Source organism: Ovis canadensis, chromosome 1 (genome assembly GCF_042477335.2).
Source record: "Ovis canadensis isolate MfBH-ARS-UI-01 breed Bighorn chromosome 1, ARS-UI_OviCan_v2, whole genome shotgun sequence".
NCBI lineage: Eukaryota > Metazoa > Chordata > Mammalia > Artiodactyla > Bovidae > Ovis > Ovis canadensis.
This window is the reverse complement of record NC_091245.1, coordinates 113,814,503-113,836,337: the sequence shown is the minus strand read 5'-3', so window position 1 is coordinate 113,836,337 and position 21,835 is coordinate 113,814,503. Positions and strand designations below refer to the sequence as shown.

The 21,835-nt window shown below is 67.6% G+C and overlaps 12 non-coding genes across 12 annotated transcripts; 6 read left to right on the top strand and 6 right to left on the bottom strand.

Annotated features, from left to right (window-relative positions):
- Window positions 1-353: 353 nt before the first annotated feature.
- Window positions 354-436, top strand: TRNAL-CAG (transfer RNA leucine (anticodon CAG)). The gene has a single exon. It is a non-coding gene; the product is annotated as a tRNA-Leu (tRNA).
- Window positions 437-1,929: 1,493 nt separating this feature from the next.
- On the top strand, window positions 1,930-2,000 carry TRNAG-GCC (transfer RNA glycine (anticodon GCC)). Its single transcript has one exon. It is a non-coding gene; the product is annotated as a tRNA-Gly (tRNA).
- Window positions 2,001-7,025: 5,025 nt separating this feature from the next.
- On the bottom strand, window positions 7,026-7,097 carry TRNAE-CUC (transfer RNA glutamic acid (anticodon CUC)). Its single transcript has one exon. It is a non-coding gene; the product is annotated as a tRNA-Glu (tRNA).
- A 278-nt stretch (window positions 7,098-7,375) lies between these two features.
- Window positions 7,376-7,447, bottom strand: TRNAG-UCC (transfer RNA glycine (anticodon UCC)). Its single transcript has one exon. It is a non-coding gene; the product is annotated as a tRNA-Gly (tRNA).
- Window positions 7,448-8,188: 741 nt separating this feature from the next.
- On the bottom strand, window positions 8,189-8,260 carry TRNAD-GUC (transfer RNA aspartic acid (anticodon GUC)). The gene has a single exon. It is a non-coding gene; the product is annotated as a tRNA-Asp (tRNA).
- Window positions 8,261-8,815: 555 nt separating this feature from the next.
- Window positions 8,816-8,898, top strand: TRNAL-CAG (transfer RNA leucine (anticodon CAG)). Its single transcript has one exon. It is a non-coding gene; the product is annotated as a tRNA-Leu (tRNA).
- A 1,493-nt stretch (window positions 8,899-10,391) lies between these two features.
- Window positions 10,392-10,462, top strand: TRNAG-GCC (transfer RNA glycine (anticodon GCC)). Its single transcript has one exon. It is a non-coding gene; the product is annotated as a tRNA-Gly (tRNA).
- A 5,022-nt stretch (window positions 10,463-15,484) lies between these two features.
- On the bottom strand, window positions 15,485-15,556 carry TRNAE-CUC (transfer RNA glutamic acid (anticodon CUC)). The gene has a single exon. It is a non-coding gene; the product is annotated as a tRNA-Glu (tRNA).
- A 278-nt stretch (window positions 15,557-15,834) lies between these two features.
- On the bottom strand, window positions 15,835-15,906 carry TRNAG-UCC (transfer RNA glycine (anticodon UCC)). The gene has a single exon. It is a non-coding gene; the product is annotated as a tRNA-Gly (tRNA).
- Window positions 15,907-16,647: 741 nt separating this feature from the next.
- TRNAD-GUC (transfer RNA aspartic acid (anticodon GUC)) lies at window positions 16,648-16,719 on the bottom strand. The gene has a single exon. It is a non-coding gene; the product is annotated as a tRNA-Asp (tRNA).
- A 555-nt stretch (window positions 16,720-17,274) lies between these two features.
- TRNAL-CAG (transfer RNA leucine (anticodon CAG)) lies at window positions 17,275-17,357 on the top strand. The gene has a single exon. It is a non-coding gene; the product is annotated as a tRNA-Leu (tRNA).
- Window positions 17,358-18,850: 1,493 nt separating this feature from the next.
- Window positions 18,851-18,921, top strand: TRNAG-GCC (transfer RNA glycine (anticodon GCC)). Its single transcript has one exon. It is a non-coding gene; the product is annotated as a tRNA-Gly (tRNA).
- The last annotated feature ends 2,914 nt before the right edge of the window (window positions 18,922-21,835 follow it).

The window sequence follows — 21,835 nt, the reverse complement described above, 5'->3', positions numbered from 1 at the left end:
CTCTTGCCTCCAACGCGGGCGTTCCGCCGGGAGAAGGGGGCGCGAGAAGGCAAGCGGGGCTGCGACGACACGGTGGGCGCGCGCCGGCCGGCGTCGGGCCAGGACAGGCGCGGGTGGGGAGGGGCCGGCCCGCCCAGGGCCCTCTGGGTCCGCGGCGCGAGCGGCGGCGGAGCCAGGCGCCTCGGCCGGCCGCCGCGCGCCGGCTCCGTCGACCCCCACTCCGGACGCCCGCCCGCCTGCCTGCCTGCCTGCCTGCCTGGCGTGGCGCCGCCCGCGGCCCGCCAAGGGCGCCGGTGCTCGCGCCGCGTCGGGTCCCAGCCAGGCGAGCGGCCACGCGCCCAGCCAGGCCCGCCGTCAGGATGGCCGAGCGGTCTAAGGCGCTGCGTTCAGGTCGCAGTCTCCCCTGGAGGCGTGGGTTCGAATCCCACTCCTGACAAGCCAGCCTTTTGGCCCGCCGGACAAACGCACCCGTCCTCCGCGCGCCACTGCCTTTCTCCACACACGCCCTCCCGCCGCCACCTGCACCCCCACAGAAGGCACCTTCAGTCCTTCTCAGCGCATCTTTCCTCGCCAGCTGGCTGCAGCTGCAGCTGCTGCTTTTCCTGCCTCCCTGCCTCCCCCTGGCCCACACTCGCCCACCCTCCCACTTCCACTCCCACAGCCCCGCCGCGCCCCGCCCCCGGCCGCGCCGAAGCACGCAGCCCCGCGGCGGGTGGCAAGCCCTCCTCCCTTCGCCGGCGCTCCGACTTCTGCCCGGGGAACGGCCTACTCGCCCTCGCAGCCTTGCTTCCACGGCTGCCCCCGCCAGCTCTCCCGCCAGGCCGGCACCCCGTCCTCCGCGCCCGCCCCGCCGGCCCGCCTGCGCTCCCCAGCCACAGCGAGGCGGCCGAGCCCCCGCCTTGCCCGCCAAGGGGCTGCCGCGTGCCCTCGACCCTTCTCCGCCGTGCGTTCTTGGCCGGGCCGCAACCTGCCTGCCGCCCGCCCTGGACGCGTGCCATCCAGCCTTCCTGCTGGCCAGCGCACACCGGCCTTCCTTGCACGAGTCCGTCCCGGGAAGGGTGCTCCGCTGGGGAGGGAGCGGAAGCCCTGCGTGCCCGTCCAGCCCACCCCCCGGCGCCCGGCCCGCGCCCCCGACCTCGGCGCCACGGCGCCCGTTCCCGTGGGAAGCCGCTGCCCCGGCCGGAGCCAAGCCCGCCCTGGCGCGCTCCCTGCCTCTCAGCCCGCAGTCCCCGAGCCAGGAGCCGCGCTGCCAAAGGGCCCCTGCTCACCACCACCACCCCGTCAGAGCCGGACCCCGGGAGCGCGGTCGGCCAGAGCGCAGGAGCCAGGCTCACACGCCTTTGGGTCCCTGGGCCTGAGCGCGGGTCTAAGGATGGGATGGCGGGGGGAGGGCGGGTAGGGGGCGGTGGCGGAGGCGCTCGGAGGCGTCGCCCTCCCGCGCTCGCGCTTCCCGCACAGACCGAGCCCGGCGTCCCTTCCCCCGCCCGCTCTCGCACGCCCCACCCCGGCACGGCCGGAAAGCCAGCCCGCCAGAGGGACTTTGGGTCGGGACCCGGCGGTCGCTGAGAGGCACGTCTGCGCGCGGCCGCAGCGACCACGCAGCGCCTGCACCTCACAGGGATCCCGGCGCCGGGCAGACGGCGTCGGCTCCCGGCGCCCTCACGCGACACCGACAGGGTCGCGGCGGCCGTGGTCGGCGCAGAAGGCGCGGGACGGGCCGCGTGGGCCCGCGTCCCGTCGCCCCGGGCTCCCTCCGAGAGCGGCGCGCCCCGGGGTCCTGCACGTGCCCGGATCCTGTCTTACAGGTCGCCCGCCCTTCGTCTCCCGCTGCAACGGGGCAGAGAGATGCCCACGGGCGAGCAGTGAGCAGCGGCGGGCGGGTGGCGGCCAGCGCCTGAGGGGCAGCGACGGGCGGCGCTGGCCACCGGTGCATGGGTGGTTCAGTGGTAGAATTCTCGCCTGCCACGCGGGAGGCCCGGGTTCGATTCCCGCCCCATGCAGCCCCAGCGTCCCCTTTTGGTCCCACGGTGCGGCCCCAGAGCCCAACTAGGTCTGCCCGCTGAAACGCGCTCGAGGCAGCGCTCCTGCAAACGCTGGCTGGCTACCTGCCGCCCGCTGCCTCTCCCACACAGACGCCCAGGACCCCTCCCCACCTCACCCACAAAAGGCCCTGCTGCCAAGCCTTCGTGGCCCCAAACCCTGCGGGCTCAGCCGCCCGTGCGTCCAGGCACCTTTCTTGTGTTTGCTCGCGTCCTCACCCGGACCCAGCCGAGGGCTCGGGGACTGCACTGGCAGGAATACCCCACCGCTGGCAGCCGCCCGCACCACACTTCATCTTTCACAACGTCCGTCTCCAAGCTCCCTGCCTCACTCTCCCCACACTCCGAGAGAAATCAATCACACTACGTTTGCACAGCCAGGAGCAAGGGAGCTGCCACATCTGGCAAGCATACCTCCCTTTTGCCTGCAGGGTCCCTGGACCACGTCTTGCAGGACGAGTTCCAAAGAAGTCCACCAGCTGCCGGCCCTCGCCCTCGGGCCTGGCCTCGGCAGAAATAGGTTTCCAACAGCAACGCCCTCACCGCCTCAAACACCACCCCTTCCCCCTGAAACCCTCTTGCGCGCCTCACCTCAGCATCAGCCCTGCCCCAAGAGCACCCCCACCTCAGCCTGCAGCCTCACCGTCCCCCTACTCCCCCACATGCACCCATCCCACCCCCAGCTCCCCGCCTCCCCCATCTCCACACACCCCGCCCCCCACGCCCCGTTCCTCCCTGAGCCGTTCCAAATCCCACTCTTGCCAAGGAACCTGCCTTTGCATCTGTCCCACTGGCCTGCCTCCCCCCACCCCCCGCTTCAAGCCACGGCCTGCTCCTTTTTCTGCTTCTTCGAACACAAGTAGAACGGATTCACATTCCTGGGTGAGTCTCAGGTGCCCGGCAAAGTGATTCAGTCCCCTGTTCTTTGCCAGGTGGTCTTCCAGTGTAGGTGAAGGCGAGATACAGATACACTTCTCCTGCTACAGAGGAAAGCTCTGTTGCTCTTCTACTGTAAGCACAGTCTTTCCTATCTCTTGATCCGACTTCAACTTCGTCCCTCCCTGCCTTTCCCCTTGGGTAGCCCTATGTACGTTTTCGGGGTCTCCAGGTCGCTTTCCCCTTTGCGCATAGATTCGTCTGTATTCGTCGTTAAGAGTCCACAGAGCTTTCTCCCGATCCAAGCGACTCACTTCACTGAGCGGACCCTTCTGTGGGTCCGTCTGACCTTGCGGCCCATGGCGATGGCGGCTCCTTCTTGAGGGCTGCGTCATATTCCACGGTACAGATATCCCTCACCTTCTTGTGCCGGCCACGTGCCGACGGGCACTTGGGCGTTTCCCGCGGGTCTCGGCTCCGGCACAGAGGGCTGCGGTGACCCTGGGGGATGCCTGCATCTCTCCCCATTAGGGGTATTTGTCGTCTTTTCCCGACGCGTGCCCAGGGTTGGCTTTCCTGGATCATAATGGAAGCTCTTCTTTTTCCTATTGCTGGACTGATCCTCGACTGACTGACTTCGACGGAGTAGCACTTGTCCTGGAAGCGTAGTTGATCTACAACCTGGTGTGCGTTTCCGCTGTACAGCGTTGGGGTTCAGTCCTGTCTGTGGGTGGGTGGGGGGGGGCTCATGTGTTCAGCTCGTTTCCATTGCGGGTGATGACAGCATATGGGATCTCATTCCCTGCGGTATCCCGCGTGTCCTTGTTCCTCCTCCCCTTCCTACGCAGTACTGGTACGGTTGATCCGTTGAGCCCGGCTCCTCAATCATCCCTCGGTCCCTGACTGCGCCCTTGGGAAGCCCCAAGCGGCTTTCCTGTGTCTGAGAGTCTGTGGCTGGTTGGCCCAGGGATTCATTTGTACAACACTTTAGAGTCCACCCATCCGTGACCTTGTCTGTTTGACTTCCCTCACCAAGGGTAATATTCTGCAGCTCCAGCCGCCGTTGCTGCCAGTGACACTATCTGCCTCTTGTGGACGGCTCGGTGACATCCCATTCTCTCCCTTTCTCTGATACTGCATCTTGGTGGCTGAGCCTTTGGGGATGGGCACTAGGGTTTTCTCCACGTCTCGGCTATGGCAAACGGTGCTGCTGTGACTGTGGGGGTTGCATGTGTCTTTCCGAATGAAGAGCTGCGCCTTTCGTGGATATGTACCCAGGGTGGGGTTGGCATAGCTCACCTGTTTTCCGCTGACTTCATTGCCTGCTGAGTTAGTTTTCTTTTGAAAGCTTACTCCGACGTCGTAGTCACGGTTGTTGCGGAAGTACAGTGGATTCCCAATATTGTGCTGGTTTCCGGTGGACCGCAGTGTGATCCTGTTTTGCTTGTGCAGATCTCAAGTGTCATATATGGTTTCAGATTCTTTTCCACTTGAGGTTACTCCAGGGCACTGACGCTGATTCCCTGTGTTGAACTGGATAACCTTGGCGCTTCTCCCTTTAGACAGGGTCCTGCGTATCTGTGCGTTGCAGCTCCCCAGTCATCCCTCCAGCGCTGCCTTTCCGCTTGCGTTACCCTAAGGTGGGTTTCTGCGTGAGTCGGTTTCTCCTGGCAAATAGCTTCGTTTTGTATTATTTTCCATGCTCCACATGCCTCGGTCCAACGCGGTCTGACATTCTCCGCCGAGTGTAAGAGTCTCCAGCTGCATCATTGCTTGTGACAACTGGCAATTCTTGACGTGTTTCTGATGCCTGAGTGATGGCGCCATGCTGCATCGATGCCACCCCTTCTTGGGCCCGCCGTGTGTGGCTGGGCGCTGGGGTTTGCTCCGTGTACGGGCCCTGGCAGGCGGTGCTGCCGAGGCGGTGGCGGTGTCCGGACCCTCAGACCTCCCCGAGGTTTGCCCTCTGCGGGCGTGTGCCCTGGAGGGCTGACTGTGCCCGGTCACATGGGAGCTCTCCTTGGCCCTCATGAAATCACAGCCACCTGCGCTGCCAGCCACCCCCGCCCCATCCCACCCTGAGGCCCCAGCAGTGTCACCCCCGACACTGGACACTCCCTCCCGATGGGTGGTGACTTTGGTCTCTGGGGCGGTACGGTGGGCCCACCCATCTCGGACCGGGTCTGGCCCCCAGCTGGCGCTGGCGCTCCGTTTCTGTCCTTCGCTTGCCTGCGTCCTAGCCTCCGCCCAGAGCCACAGCCCGCCGCCGAGCCTGAGCAGCCTGTGGCACCGAGCACCAGTGTGGCTCGCCCCCGCTCACCCGCCACCCGACCCAAATGGAGTGCTCACCCGCCATCTTCCTCACGCCACAGCCCCGTCACTGTCACGGCCTGCCCTCTGCCTTTCCCGCCAGACTCCAGGCTCGGCCCCACCTCCCCACCCAACATCCCCCTGGAGCTCGGGCTATCCCTCACACGTCCTGCCCTGGCCTGCCCTGCCCTGGCGTTCACCAGTGCGGGCCTCCCTCTGGCTCCGCAGCCCCAGCCCAACCCCCACGCCCACCCCTACCTACCGCAGATCCGTCCCAGCCTCTCACATGTGCCTGGCACGGCTTCGCCGCCGCGCCCATGCTTCTGTAGAGGCCCTGCTCGAGTGGCCTGCCGATCTTTCGGCCAGGTCCCCGAGAGCCCCACGCCGCCCCTTCCCGCCGGCCGTCCATGCAGACGCCCCGACCAAGCACCCCGGGGCCTGCCTCCCAGCTCCCTGCTCGCCGCCGCGCCCTCTGCTCGCGATCGCCCTGCCCGGGTCCCTGATCCACGTGGGGCGCCCACCAGCCATGGCCCCAAGCACCTTCCTCCGATACTCTCCCCCATGCACTCTGACGCCCACAGCCCCGGCAGGGGCCTCGAGGAAACCTCCTTTGGCGACGGCAAGCACACGTCGGGCCACGGGGGCTCCTTTCCCACAGGGCACTCGCCTTTGTGCCATCGCACCCGAGTGTGCCGCCCTCGCCGCACGTTGGTGCCTTTCGTCTGCCGTCCACTTCCCCTCCGAAGGACACAGTCCTTGAACAGACGTGAAACCCTTTGGGGATAGACCAGCCGAGACGGGGCCAAGAGGAGACTGTGCTGGAGGATCACCCTCGCGCAGAGTTCCTAGGGGAAGACGGTGACAGGGTGGGGAGAGGGATGGAGTGGATCCTGGATAGACAGTTTGGAGGGCGCTCTGTGTGTGTGTGTGTGTGTGTGTGTGTGTGTGCACCCGAGTGCCCACCTTTGGTTACGAGTGGGGGAGGGAGGCCTGGGTAAATCTTGCCTCAGTCCAGTAGGATTGAGAGCTGTGGTCAGGCAAGGGAAACAGCACGATGGTCGGGTTGTCCTCCCTGGCAGGCATCGCTGCCCCCGGGCGACTGAACTGCTACCCATGCCTCCCGGGCGCCGTGGTCCGCCTCCCAGAGCCCACTCAAGACCAGAACCCTCTTGGAGTCGCCAGCGGCACACGGGAGTCACAGCCAGCCCGGGACCTGGCACGCACTGGCCAAGCCGCCCAGAGAGGTGGCTGGCATGAGAGACACGACAAGGCAGGCGGTCCGTGGCCACGGCCCCCACTCCCAGAGGCAGATCCCCCTCGCTCACCTTCGGCTGTGGCCACCGCCCCTGCCGCTGCTGGCCCCCAGCTGGCGACCGCCACAGCCCACGCCCCTACCCCCAGCCCTACCCCCACCCCTACCGCCGCCGGCCCTATCCAAGCCCACCTCCTCACCACCACCCACAGCAGGAGAACCAGCACAAGCCCAGGAGCATCACCGCCACCACCAGGGGCAGCAGCCGCAGCCCCTCAGGAGGGAGGGAGGCGGGGGGTGGGGTTGGGGGGGGGGCTGGTGGATGGGAGGCCTCAGGCGCGTCGTGGTGGAAGCGGCGCGAGGTTGCCACTGCGGCCAAAACCTTTGCCCCGCGGGACGGCGGAGGTGGCCTGAATCGTGCTGGGGCTGGACGGGCAGGGTCCCGGGGGCCTCTGGCGCAGCGCTGAGCAAGCGTAGGCTAAGAAAAGGGTGGCAGGGTGTCCAGCGAGGACGTGGGCAGGTGGCAGGCGGAGAGGAAGAAGAAAGGCTTCCCTGACCGGGAATCGAACCTGGGCCGCGGCGGTGAGAGCGCCGAATCCTAACCACTAGACCACCAGGGAGCGTCGGGGTTCAGCCCTCGCCTGCTCCTGGTGAGCCCCGCGCCTCCATGCCACCCGCCCGTGCCACCTTGCTGCCCACACCCGGCCTTTGCAAGTCCAGCCGCCTGCCCTGCCGTGCCGTCTTGCTTTCAGCACCCTCAAAACACCGCGCGCGCCGCCGGCTTCTCGCACACACGCCAAAAGCCGCCGGCCAGCGGGCTGGCTCCCTGCTCCCACCTCTCTGCCCCCCGAACGCCCTTGCCGGGAGAGCGCTGGAACTCAGCAAAAGGTCGGCCCGCTGCGTTGGCCGGGAATCGAACCCGGGTCAACTGCTTGGAAGGCAGCTATGCTCACCACTATACCACCAACGCTCCACAGCCCGGGCGGCCGCCAGACGCCGGCCCCGGGCTCGCCCCAGCATACTCTCGCCGCCGCCTCCGCATCCCTGCCCCGACGCCCCGTCAGCCGGAGGCTTGCGCCGCCGCCGCCGGCGCTCCCAGCAGCCACGCGGCGCCCCAAGCGCGCCAGCGCCACGCGGTCGCCGGGAATCCACCGGCCGCACCGCCCCAGGGCGGCGCCCCCGCGGCCTTGCGGCCCTCCGGCCCTTCGCTCCCCGCCGCGGCCCGCCAACGCCTCCCCGCCCTCACCCCCGGCGGGCAACGCGGGGCACGCAGCTTCCAGCACCCAGCTGGCCAAAGCGCTACTCCACCGGGCGCTGAGCGAGGCCACTTCCCACGACGACAAGGGGACACGGGACCCACCTGCCTGCACGCGGCGGGGCCGTCGCGAGCCTACGAGCCCACTCAGGCAGCCACTGGGGGTCGGCGCGTGGGCGGGCGGCCGGCCGGCCGCCAGATCCGGCTATGGTCGGGCAAGGCCGTGGGGTCGCCAAGGAGGCCCTCGCTCCGCCGTGGCGACCGTGCGCCCGCCGACGACAAAGGGCTCAGGCTGGAGCGCTGCACGGGCAGAGGGGGTCGCCGGGAGCTAGGCCGGGCACCGCCGTCGGCGGCGCCCTGGCGCCTTGCCCAAAGACGTCGGGAGGAGGCGAAGGGCCCTCCGGGGCCTGGCGGCAGGACAGAGAGCGACCGCGGCCACCAAAAAGGGTGTGTTGCCTCCCCGTCGGGGAATCGAACCCCGGTCTCCCGCGTGACAGGCGGGGATACTCACCACTATACTAACGAGGACGGCGGCGACCGTCCTGCCGCCCGGCCGCCCTCGGGCTCTCGGGCTGCCTGCCCACGCCTCCCCTTGCCCAGCACGGGCCGCCGGCCACCACGGGTCCCGACCCAACCGCGCACCAGACCAACCGCCTCGGTCACAGCGGCAGCCCGCCACCCCGACAGGGACCCGGACCCCCGGGGCACTGGACCCTCCCCAGCGCGCCGCCTCTTGCCTCCAACGCGGGCGTTCCGCCGGGAGAAGGGGGCGCGAGAAGGCAAGCGGGGCTGCGACGACACGGTGGGCGCGCGCCGGCCGGCGTCGGGCCAGGACAGGCGCGGGTGGGGAGGGGCCGGCCCGCCCAGGGCCCTCTGGGTCCGCGGCGCGAGCGGCGGCGGAGCCAGGCGCCTCGGCCGGCCGCCGCGCGCCGGCTCCGTCGACCCCCACTCCGGACGCCCGCCCGCCTGCCTGCCTGCCTGCCTGCCTGGCGTGGCGCCGCCCGCGGCCCGCCAAGGGCGCCGGTGCTCGCGCCGCGTCGGGTCCCAGCCAGGCGAGCGGCCACGCGCCCAGCCAGGCCCGCCGTCAGGATGGCCGAGCGGTCTAAGGCGCTGCGTTCAGGTCGCAGTCTCCCCTGGAGGCGTGGGTTCGAATCCCACTCCTGACAAGCCAGCCTTTTGGCCCGCCGGACAAACGCACCCGTCCTCCGCGCGCCACTGCCTTTCTCCACACACGCCCTCCCGCCGCCACCTGCACCCCCACAGAAGGCACCTTCAGTCCTTCTCAGCGCATCTTTCCTCGCCAGCTGGCTGCAGCTGCAGCTGCTGCTTTTCCTGCCTCCCTGCCTCCCCCTGGCCCACACTCGCCCACCCTCCCACTTCCACTCCCACAGCCCCGCCGCGCCCCGCCCCCGGCCGCGCCGAAGCACGCAGCCCCGCGGCGGGTGGCAAGCCCTCCTCCCTTCGCCGGCGCTCCGACTTCTGCCCGGGGAACGGCCTACTCGCCCTCGCAGCCTTGCTTCCACGGCTGCCCCCGCCAGCTCTCCCGCCAGGCCGGCACCCCGTCCTCCGCGCCCGCCCCGCCGGCCCGCCTGCGCTCCCCAGCCACAGCGAGGCGGCCGAGCCCCCGCCTTGCCCGCCAAGGGGCTGCCGCGTGCCCTCGACCCTTCTCCGCCGTGCGTTCTTGGCCGGGCCGCAACCTGCCTGCCGCCCGCCCTGGACGCGTGCCATCCAGCCTTCCTGCTGGCCAGCGCACACCGGCCTTCCTTGCACGAGTCCGTCCCGGGAAGGGTGCTCCGCTGGGGAGGGAGCGGAAGCCCTGCGTGCCCGTCCAGCCCACCCCCCGGCGCCCGGCCCGCGCCCCCGACCTCGGCGCCACGGCGCCCGTTCCCGTGGGAAGCCGCTGCCCCGGCCGGAGCCAAGCCCGCCCTGGCGCGCTCCCTGCCTCTCAGCCCGCAGTCCCCGAGCCAGGAGCCGCGCTGCCAAAGGGCCCCTGCTCACCACCACCACCCCGTCAGAGCCGGACCCCGGGAGCGCGGTCGGCCAGAGCGCAGGAGCCAGGCTCACACGCCTTTGGGTCCCTGGGCCTGAGCGCGGGTCTAAGGATGGGATGGCGGGGGGAGGGCGGGTAGGGGGCGGTGGCGGAGGCGCTCGGAGGCGTCGCCCTCCCGCGCTCGCGCTTCCCGCACAGACCGAGCCCGGCGTCCCTTCCCCCGCCCGCTCTCGCACGCCCCACCCCGGCACGGCCGGAAAGCCAGCCCGCCAGAGGGACTTTGGGTCGGGACCCGGCGGTCGCTGAGAGGCACGTCTGCGCGCGGCCGCAGCGACCACGCAGCGCCTGCACCTGACAGGGATCCCGGCGCCGGGCAGACGGCGTCGGCTCCCGGCGCCCTCACGCGACACCGACAGGGTCGCGGCGGCCGTGGTCGGCGCAGAAGGCGCGGGACGGGCCGCGTGGGCCCGCGTCCCGTCGCCCCGGGCTCCCTCCGAGAGCGCCGCGCCCCGGGGTCCTGCACGTGCCCGGATCCTGTCTTACAGGTCGCCCGCCCTTCGTCTCCCGCTGCAACGGGGCAGAGAGATGCCCACGGGCGAGCAGTGAGCAGCGGCGGGCGGGTGGCGGCCAGCGCCTGAGGGGCAGCGACGGGCGGCGCTGGCCACCGGTGCATGGGTGGTTCAGTGGTAGAATTCTCGCCTGCCACGCGGGAGGCCCGGGTTCGATTCCCGCCCCATGCAGCCCCAGCGTCCCCTTTTGGTCCCACGGTGCGGCCCCAGAGCCCAACTAGGTCTGCCCGCTGAAACGCGCTCGAGGCAGCGCTCCTGCAAACGCTGGCTGGCTACCTGCCGCCCGCTGCCTCTCCCACACAGACGCCCAGGACCCCTCCCCACCTCACCCACAAAAGGCCCTGCTGCCAAGCCTTCGTGGCCCCAAACCCTGCGGGCTCAGCCGCCCGTGCGTCCAGGCACCTTTCTTGTGTTTGCTCGCGTCCTCACCCGGACCCAGCCGAGGGCTCGGGGACTGCACTGGCAGGAATACCCCACCGCTGGCAGCCGCCCGCACCACACTTCATCTTTCACAACGTCCGTCTCCAAGCTCCCTGCCTCACTCTCCCCACACTCCGAGAGAAATCAATCACACTACGTTTGCACAGCCAGGAGCAAGGGAGCTGCCACATCTGGCAAGCATACCTCCCTTTTGCCTGCAGGGTCCCTGGACCACGTCTTGCAGGACGAGTTCCAAAGAAGTCCACCAGCTGCCGGCCCTCGCCCTCGGGCCTGGCCTCGGCAGAAATAGGTTTCCAACAGCAACGCCCTCACCGCCTCAAACACCACCCCTTCCCCCTGAAACCCTCTTGCGCGCCTCACCTCAGCATCAGCCCTGCCCCAAGAGCACCCCCACCTCAGCCTGCAGCCTCACCGTCCCCCTACTCCCCCACATGCACCCATCCCACCCCCAGCTCCCCGCCTCCCCCATCTCCACACACCCCGCCCCCCACGCCCCGTTCCTCCCTGAGCCGTTCCAAATCCCACTCTTGCCAAGGAACCTGCCTTTGCATCTGTCCCACTGGCCTGCCTCCCCCCACCCCCCGCTTCAAGCCACGGCCTGCTCCTTTTTCTGCTTCTTCGAACACAAGTAGAACGGATTCACATTCCTGGGTGAGTCTCAGGTGCCCGGCAAAGTGATTCAGTCCCCTGTTCTTTGCCAGGTGGTCTTCCAGTGTAGGTGAAGGCGAGATACAGATACACTTCTCCTGCTACAGAGGAAAGCTCTGTTGCTCTTCTACTGTAAGCACAGTCTTTCCTATCTCTTGATCCGACTTCAACTTCGTCCCTCCCTGCCTTTCCCCTTGGGTAGCCCTATGTACGTTTTCGGGGTCTCCAGGTCGCTTTCCCCTTTGCGCATAGATTCGTCTGTATTCGTCGTTAAGAGTCCACAGAGCTTTCTCCCGATCCAAGCGACTCACTTCACTGAGCGGACCCTTCTGTGGGTCCGTCTGACCTTGCGGCCCATGGCGATGGCGGCTCCTTCTTGAGGGCTGCGTCATATTCCACGGTACAGATATCCCTCACCTTCTTGTGCCGGCCACGTGCCGACGGGCACTTGGGCGTTTCCCGCGGGTCTCGGCTCCGGCACAGAGGGCTGCGGTGACCCTGGGGGATGCCTGCATCTCTCCCCATTAGGGGTATTTGTCGTCTTTTCCCGACGCGTGCCCAGGGTTGGCTTTCCTGGATCATAATGGAAGCTCTTCTTTTTCCTATTGCTGGACTGATCCTCGACTGACTGACTTCGACGGAGTAGCACTTGTCCTGGAAGCGTAGTTGATCTACAACCTGGTGTGCGTTTCCGCTGTACAGCGTTGGGGTTCAGTCCTGTCTGTGGGTGGGGGGGGGGGGGCTCATGTGTTCAGCTCGTTTCCACTGCGGTGATGACAGCATATGGGATCTCATTCCCTGCGGTATCCCGCGTGTCCTTGTTCCTCCTCCCCTTCCTACGCAGTACTGGTACGGTTGATCCGTTGAGCCCGGCTCCTCAATCATCCCTCGGTCCCTGACTGCGCCCTTGGGAAGCCCCAAGCGGCTTTCCTGTGTCTGAGAGTCTGTGGCTGGTTGGCCCAGGGATTCATTTGTACAACACTTTAGAGTCCACCCATCCGTGACCTTGTCTGTTTGACTTCCCTCACCAAGGATAATATTCTGCAGCTCCAGCCGCCGTTGCTGCCAGTGACACTATCTGCCTCTTGTGGACGGCTCGGTGACATCCCATTCTCTCCCTTTCTCTGATACTGCATCTTGGTGGCTGAGCCTTTGGGGATGGGCACTAGGGTTTTCTCCACGTCTCGGCTATGGCAAACGGTGCTGCTGTGACTGTGGGGGTTGCATGTGTCTTTCCGAATGAAGAGCTGCGCCTTTCGTGGATATGTACCCAGGGTGGGGTTGGCATAGCTCACCTGTTTTCCGCTGACTTCATTGCCTGCTGAGTTAGTTTTCTTTTGAAAGCTTACTCCGACGTCGTAGTCACGGTTGTTGCGGAAGTACAGTGGATTCCCAATATTGTGCTGGTTTCCGGTGGACCGCAGTGTGATCCTGTTTTGCTTGTGCAGATCTCGAGTGTCATATATGGTTTCAGATTCTTTTCCACTTGAGGTTACTCCAGGGCACTGACGCTGATTCCCTGTGTTGAACTGGATAACCTTGGCGCTTCTCCCTTTAGACAGGGTCCTGCGTATCTGTGCGTTGCAGCTCCCCAGTCATCCCTCCAGCGCTGCCTTTCCGCTTGCGTTACCCTAAGGTGGGTTTCTGCGTGAGTCGGTTTCTCCTGGCAAATAGCTTCGTTTTGTATTATTTTCCATGCTCCACATGCCTCGGTCCAACGCGGTCTGACATTCTCCGCCGAGTGTAAGAGTCTCCAGCTGCATCATTGCTTGTGACAACTGGCAATTCTTGACGTGTTTCTGATGCCTGAGTGATGGCGCCATGCTGCATCGATGCCACCCCTTCTTGGGCCCGCCGTGTGTGGCTGGGCGCTGGGGTTTGCTCCGTGTACGGGCCCTGGCAGGCGGTGCTGCCGAGGCGGTGGCGGTGTCCGGACCCTCAGACCTCCCCGAGGTTTGCCCTCTGCGGGCGTGTGCCCTGGAGGGCTGACTGTGCCCGGTCACATGGGAGCTCTCCTTGGCCCTCATGAAATCACAGCCACCTGCGCTGCCAGCCACCCCCGCCCCATCCCACCCTGAGGCCCCAGCAGTGTCACCCCCGACACTGGACACTCCCTCCCGATGGGTGGTGACTTTGGTCTCTGGGGCGGTACGGTGGGCCCACCCATCTCGGACCGGGTCTGGCCCCCAGCTGGCGCTGGCGCTCCGTTTCTGTCCTTCGCTTGCCTGCGTCCTAGCCTCCGCCCAGAGCCACAGCCCGCCGCCGAGCCTGAGCAGCCTGTGGCACCGAGCACCAGTGTGGCTCGCCCCCGCTCACCCGCCACCCGACCCAAATGGAGTGCTCACCCGCCATCTTCCTCACGCCACAGCCCCGTCACTGTCACGGCCTGCCCTCTGCCTTTCCCGCCAGACTCCAGGCTCGGCCCCACCTCCCCACCCAACATCCCCCTGGAGCTCGGGCTATCCCTCACACGTCCTGCCCTGGCCTGCCCTGCCCTGGCGTTCACCAGTGCGGGCCTCCCTCTGGCTCCGCAGCCCCAGCCCAACCCCCACGCCCACCCCTACCTACCGCAGATCCGTCCCAGCCTCTCACATGTGCCTGGCACGGCTTCGCCGCCGCGCCCATGCTTCTGTAGAGGCCCTGCTCGAGTGGCCTGCCGATCTTTCGGCCAGGTCCCCGAGAGCCCCACGCCGCCCCTTCCCGCCGGCCGTCCATGCAGACGCCCCGACCAAGCACCCCGGGGCCTGCCTCCCAGCTCCCTGCTCGCCGCCGCGCCCTCTGCTCGCGATCGCCCTGCCCGGGTCCCTGATCCACGTGGGGCGCCCACCAGCCATGGCCCCAAGCACCTTCCTCCGATACTCTCCCCCATGCACTCTGACGCCCACAGCCCCGGCAGGGGCCTCGAGGAAACCTCCTTTGGCGACGGCAAGCACACGTCGGGCCACGGGGGCTCCTTTCCCACAGGGCACTCGCCTTTGTGCCATCGCACCCGAGTGTGCCGCCCTCGCCGCACGTTGGTGCCTTTCGTCTGCCGTCCACTTCCCCTCCGAAGGACACAGTCCTTGAACAGACGTGAAACCCTTTGGGGATAGACCAGCCGAGACGGGGCCAAGAGGAGACTGTGCTGGAGGATCACCCTCGCGCAGAGTTCCTAGGGGAAGACGGTGACAGGGTGGGGAGAGGGATGGAGTGGATCCTGGATAGACAGTTTGGAGGGCGCTCTGTGTGTGTGTGTGTGTGTGTGTGTGTGTGCACCCGAGTGCCCACCTTTGGTTACGAGTGGGGGAGGGAGGCCTGGGTAAATCTTGCCTCAGTCCAGTAGGATTGAGAGCTGTGGTCAGGCAAGGGAAACAGCACGATGGTCGGGTTGTCCTCCCTGGCAGGCATCGCTGCCCCCGGGCGACTGAACTGCTACCCATGCCTCCCGGGCGCCGTGGTCCGCCTCCCAGAGCCCACTCAAGACCAGAACCCTCTTGGAGTCGCCAGCGGCACACGGGAGTCACAGCCAGCCCGGGACCTGGCACGCACTGGCCAAGCCGCCCAGAGAGGTGGCTGGCATGAGAGACACGACAAGGCAGGCGGTCCGTGGCCACGGCCCCCACTCCCAGAGGCAGATCCCCCTCGCTCACCTTCGGCTGTGGCCACCGCCCCTGCCGCTGCTGGCCCCCAGCTGGCGACCGCCACAGCCCACGCCCCTACCCCCAGCCCTACCCCCACCCCTACCGCCGCCGGCCCTATCCAAGCCCACCTCCTCACCACCACCCACAGCAGGAGAACCAGCACAAGCCCAGGAGCATCACCGCCACCACCAGGGGCAGCAGCCGCAGCCCCTCAGGAGGGAGGGAGGCGGGGGGTGGGGTTGGGGGGGGGGCTGGTGGATGGGAGGCCTCAGGCGCGTCGTGGTGGAAGCGGCGCGAGGTTGCCACTGCGGCCAAAACCTTTGCCCCGCGGGACGGCGGAGGTGGCCTGAATCGTGCTGGGGCTGGACGGGCAGGGTCCCGGGGGCCTCTGGCGCAGCGCTGAGCAAGCGTAGGCTAAGAAAAGGGTGGCAGGGTGTCCAGCGAGGACGTGGGCAGGTGGCAGGCGGAGAGGAAGAAGAAAGGCTTCCCTGACCGGGAATCGAACCCGGGCCGCGGCGGTGAGAGCGCCGAATCCTAACCACTAGACCACCAGGGAGCGTCGGGGTTCAGCCCTCGCCTGCTCCTGGTGAGCCCCGCGCCTCCATGCCACCCGCCCGTGCCACCTTGCTGCCCACACCCGGCCTTTGCAAGTCCAGCCGCCTGCCCTGCCGTGCCGTCTTGCTTTCAGCACCCTCAAAACACCGCGCGCGCCGCCGGCTTCTCGCACACACGCCAAAAGCCGCCGGCCAGCGGGCTGGCTCCCTGCTCCCACCTCTCTGTCCCCCGAACGCCCTTGCCGGGAGAGCGCTGGAACTCAGCAAAAGGTCGGCCCGCTGCGTTGGCCGGGAATCGAACCCGGGTCAACTGCTTGGAAGGCAGCTATGCTCACCACTATACCACCAACGCTCCACAGCCCGGGCGGCCGCCAGACGCCGGCCCCGGGCTCGCCCCAGCATACTCTCGCCGCCGCCTCCGCATCCCTGCCCCGACGCCCCGTCAGCCGGAGGCTTGCGCCGCCGCCGCCGGCGCTCCCAGCAGCCACGCGGCGCCCCGAGCGCGCCAGCGCCACGCGGTCGCCGGGAATCCACCGGCCGCACCGCCCCAGGGCGGCGCCCCCGCGGCCTTGCGGCCCTCCGGCCCTTCGCTCCCCGCCGCGGCCCGCCAACGCCTCCCCGCCCTCACCCCCGGCGGGCAACGCGGGGCACGCAGCTTCCAGCACCCAGCTGGCCAAAGCGCTACTCCACCGGGCGCTGAGCGAGGCCACTTCCCACGACGACAAGGGGACACGGGACCCACCTGCCTGCACGCGGCGGGGCCGTCGCGAGCCTACGAGCCCACTCAGGCAGCCACTGGGGGTCGGCGCGTGGGCGGGCGGCCGGCCGGCCGCCAGATCCGGCTATGGTCGGGCAAGGCCGTGGGGTCGCCAAGGAGGCCCTCGCTCCGCCGTGGCGACCGTGCGCCCGCCGACGACAAAGGGCTCAGGCTGGAGCGCTGCACGGGCAGAGGGGGTCGCCGGGAGCTAGGCCGGGCACCGCCGTCGGCGGCGCCCTGGCGCCTCGCCCAAAGACGTCGGGAGGAGGCGAAGGGCCCTCCGGGGCCTGGCGGCAGGACAGAGAGCGACCGCGGCCACCAAAAAGGGTGTGTTGCCTCCCCGTCGGGGAATCGAACCCCGGTCTCCCGCGTGACAGGCGGGGATACTCACCACTATACTAACGAGGACGGCGGCGACCGTCCTGCCGCCCGGCCGCCCTCGGGCTCTCGGGCTGCCTGCCCACGCCTCCCCTTGCCCAGCACGGGCCGCCGGCCACCACGGGTCCCGACCCAACCGCGCACCAGACCAACCGCCTCGGTCACAGCGGCAGCCCGCCACCCCGACAGGGACCCGGACCCCCGGGGCACTGGACCCTCCCCAGCGCGCCGCCTCTTGCCTCCAACGCGGGCGTTCCGCCGGGAGAAGGGGGCGCGAGAAGGCAAGCGGGGCTGCGACGACACGGTGGGCGCGCGCCGGCCGGCGTCGGGCCAGGACAGGCGCGGGTGGGGAGGGGCCGGCCCGCCCAGGGCCCTCTGGGTCCGCGGCGCGAGCGGCGGCGGAGCCAGGCGCCTCGGCCGGCCGCCGCGCGCCGGCTCCGTCGACCCCCCCTCCGGACGCCCGCCCGCCTGCCTGCCTGCCTGCCTGCCTGGCGTGGCGCCGCCCGCGGCCCGCCAAGGGCGCCGGTGCTCGCGCCGCGTCGGGTCCCAGCCAGGCGAGCGGCCACGCGCCCAGCCAGGCCCGCCGTCAGGATGGCCGAGCGGTCTAAGGCGCTGCGTTCAGGTCGCAGTCTCCCCTGGAGGCGTGGGTTCGAATCCCACTCCTGACAAGCCAGCCTTTTGGCCCGCCGGACAAACGCACCCGTCCTCCGCGCGCCACTGCCTTTCTCCACACACGCCCTCCCGCCGCCACCTGCACCCCCACAGAAGGCACCTTCAGTCCTTCTCAGCGCATCTTTCCTCGCCAGCTGGCTGCAGCTGCAGCTGCTGCTTTTCCTGCCTCCCTGCCTCCCCCTGGCCCACACTCGCCCACCCTCCCACTTCCACTCCCACAGCCCCGCCGCGCCCCGCCCCCGGCCGCGCCGAAGCACGCAGCCCCGCGGCGGGTGGCAAGCCCTCCTCCCTTCGCCGGCGCTCCGACTTCTGCCCGGGGAACGGCCTACTCGCCCTCGCAGCCTTGCTTCCACGGCTGCCCCCGCCAGCTCTCCCGCCAGGCCGGCACCCCGTCCTCCGCGCCCGCCCCGCCGGCCCGCCTGCGCTCCCCAGCCACAGCGAGGCGGCCGAGCCCCCGCCTTGCCCGCCAAGGGGCTGCCGCGTGCCCTCGACCCTTCTCCGCCGTGCGTTCTTGGCCGGGCCGCAACCTGCCTGCCGCCCGCCCTGGACGCGTGCCATCCAGCCTTCCTGCTGGCCAGCGCACACCGGCCTTCCTTGCACGAGTCCGTCCCGGGAAGGGTGCTCCGCTGGGGAGGGAGCGGAAGCCCTGCGTGCCCGTCCAGCCCACCCCCCGGCGCCCGGCCCGCGCCCCCGACCTCGGCGCCACGGCGCCCGTTCCCGTGGGAAGCCGCTGCCCCGGCCGGAGCCAAGCCCGCCCTGGCGCGCTCCCTGCCTCTCAGCCCGCAGTCCCCGAGCCAGGAGCCGCGCTGCCAAAGGGCCCCTGCTCACCACCACCACCCCGTCAGAGCCGGACCCCGGGAGCGCGGTCGGCCAGAGCGCAGGAGCCAGGCTCACACGCCTTTGGGTCCCTGGGCCTGAGCGCGGGTCTAAGGATGGGATGGCGGGGGGAGGGCGGGTAGGGGGCGGTGGCGGAGGCGCTCGGAGGCGTCGCCCTCCCGCGCTCGCGCTTCCCGCACAGACCGAGCCCGGCGTCCCTTCCCCCGCCCGCTCTCGCACGCCCCACCCCGGCACGGCCGGAAAGCCAGCCCGCCAGAGGGACTTTGGGTCGGGACCCGGCGGTCGCTGAGAGGCACGTCTGCGCGCGGCCGCAGCGACCACGCAGCGCCTGCACCTGACAGGGATCCCGGCGCCGGGCAGACGGCGTCGGCTCCCGGCGCCCTCACGCGACACCGACAGGGTCGCGGCGGCCGTGGTCGGCGCAGAAGGCGCGGGACGGGCCGCGTGGGCCCGCGTCCCGTCGCCCCGGGCTCCCTCCGAGAGCGGCGCGCCCCGGGGTCCTGCACGTGCCCGGATCCTGTCTTACAGGTCGCCTGCCCGTCGTCTCCCGCTGCAACGGGGCAGAGAGATGCCCACGGGCGAGCAGTGAGCAGCGGCGGGCGGGTGGCGGCCAGCGCCTGAGGGGCAGCGACGGGCGGCGCTGGCCACCGGTGCATGGGTGGTTCAGTGGTAGAATTCTCGCCTGCCACGCGGGAGGCCCGGGTTCGATTCCCGCCCCATGCAGCCCCAGCGTCCCCTTTTGGTCCCACGGTGCGGCCCCAGAGCCCAACTAGGTCTGCCCGCTGAAACGCGCTCGAGGCAGCGCTCCTGCAAACGCTGGCTGGCTACCTGCCGCCCGCTGCCTCTCCCACACAGACGCCCAGGACCCCTCCCCACCTCACCCACAAAAGGCCCTGCTGCCAAGCCTTCGTGGCCCCAAACCCTGCGGGCTCAGCCGCCCGTGCGTCCAGGCACCTTTCTTGTGTTTGCTCGCGTCCTCACCCGGACCCAGCCGAGGGCTCGGGGACTGCACTGGCAGGAATACCCCACCGCTGGCAGCCGCCCGCACCACACTTCATCTTTCACAACGTCCGTCTCCAAGCTCCCTGCCTCACTCTCCCCACACTCCGAGAGAAATCAATCACACTACGTTTGCACAGCCAGGAGCAAGGGAGCTGCCACATCTGGCAAGCATACCTCCCTTTTGCCTGCAGGGTCCCTGGACCACGTCTTGCAGGACGAGTTCCAAAGAAGTCCACCAGCTGCCGGCCCTCGCCCTCGGGCCTGGCCTCGGCAGAAATAGGTTTCCAACAGCAACGCCCTCACCGCCTCAAACACCACCCCTTCCCCCTGAAACCCTCTTGCGCGCCTCACCTCAGCATCAGCCCTGCCCCAAGAGCACCCCCACCTCAGCCTGCAGCCTCACCGTCCCCCTACTCCCCCACATGCACCCATCCCACCCCCAGCTCCCCGCCTCCCCCATCTCCACACACCCCGCCCCCCACGCCCCGTTCCTCCCTGAGCCGTTCCAAATCCCACTCTTGCCAAGGAACCTGCCTTTGCATCTGTCCCACTGGCCTGCCTCCCCCCACCCCCCGCTTCAAGCCACGGCCTGCTCCTTTTTCTGCTTCTTCGAACACAAGTAGAACGGATTCACATTCCTGGGTGAGTCTCAGGTGCCCGGCAAAGTGATTCAGTCCCCTGTTCTTTGCCAGGTGGTCTTCCAGTGTAGGTGAAGGCGAGATACAGATACACTTCTCCTGCTACAGAGGAAAGCTCTGTTGCTCTTCTACTGTAAGCACAGTCTTTCCTATCTCTTGATCCGACTTCAACTTCGTCCCTCCCTGCCTTTCCCCTTGGGTAGCCCTATGTACGTTTTCGGGGTCTCCAGGTCGCTTTCCCCTTTGCGCATAGATTCGTCTGTATTCGTCGTTAAGAGTCCACAGAGCTTTCTCCCGATCCAAGCGACTCACTTCACTGAGCGGACCCTTCTGTGGGTCCGTCTGACCTTGCGGCCCATGGCGATGGCGGCTCCTTCTTGAGGGCTGCGTCATATTCCACGGTACAGATATCCCTCACCTTCTTGTGCCGGCCACGTGCCGACGGGCACTTGGGCGTTTCCCGCGGGTCTCGGCTCCGGCACAGAGGGCTGCGGTGACCCTGGGGGATGCCTGCATCTCTCCCCATTAGGGGTATTTGTCGTCTTTTCCCGACGCGTGCCCAGGGTTGGCTTTCCTGGATCATAATGGAAGCTCTTCTTTTTCCTATTGCTGGACTGATCCTCGACTGACTGACTTCGACGGAGTAGCACTTGTCCTGGAAGCGTAGTTGATCTACAACCTGGTGTGCGTTTCCGCTGTACAGCGTTGGGGTTCAGTCCTGTCTGTGGGTGGGTGGGGGGGGGCTCATGTGTTCAGCTCGTTTCCATTGCGGGTGATGACAGCATATGGGATCTCATTCCCTGCGGTATCCCGCGTGTCCTTGTTCCTCCTCCCCTTCCTACGCAGTACTGGTACGGTTGATCCGTTGAGCCCGGCTCCTCAATCATCCCTCGGTCCCTGACTGCGCCCTTGGGAAGCCCCAAGCGGCTTTCCTGTGTCTGAGAGTCTGTGGCTGGTTGGCCCAGGGATTCATTTGTACAACACTTTAGAGTCCACCCATCCGTGACCTTGTCTGTTTGACTTCCCTCACCAAGGATAATATTCTGCAGCTCCAGCCGCCGTTGCTGCCAGTGACACTATCTGCCTCTTGTGGACGGCTCGGTGACATCCCATTCTCTCCCTTTCTCTGATACTGCATCTTGGTGGCTGAGCCTTTGGGGATGGGCACTAGGGTTTTCTCCACGTCTCGGCTATGGCAAACGGTGCTGCTGTGACTGTGGGGGTTGCATGTGTCTTTCCGAATGAAGAGCTGCGCCTTTCGTGGATATGTACCCAGGGTGGGGTTGGCATAGCTCACCTGTTTTCCGCTGACTTCATTGCCTGCTGAGTTAGTTTTCTTTTGAAAGCTTACTCCGACGTCGTAGTCACGGTTGTTGCGGAAGTACAGTGGATTCCCAATATTGTGCTGGTTTCCGGTGGACCGCAGTGTGATCCTGTTTTGCTTGTGCAGATCTCGAGTGTCATATATGGTTTCAGATTCTTTTCCACTTGAGGTTACTCCAGGGCACTGACGCTGATTCCCTGTGTTGAACTGGATAACCTTGGCGCTTCTCCCTTTAGACAGGGTCCTGCGTATCTGTGCGTTGCAGCTCCCCAGTCATCCCTCCAGCGCTGCCTTTCCGCTTGCGTTACCCTAAGGTGGGTTTCTGCGTGAGTCGGTTTCTCCTGGCAAATAGCTTCGTTTTGTATTATTTTCCATGCTCCACATGCCTCGGTCCAACGCGGTCTGACATTCTCCGCCGAGTGTAAGAGTCTCCAGCTGCATCATTGCTTGTGACAACTGGCAATTCTTGACGTGTTTCTGATGCCTGAGTGATGGCGCCATGCTGCATCGATGCCACCCCTTCTTGGGCCCGCCGTGTGTGGCTGGGCGCTGGGGTTTGCTCCGTGTACGGGCCCTGGCAGGCGGTGCTGCCGAGGCGGTGGCGGTGTCCGGACCCTCAGACCTCCCCGAGGTTTGCCCTCTGCGGGCGTGTGCCCTGGAGGGCTGACTGTGC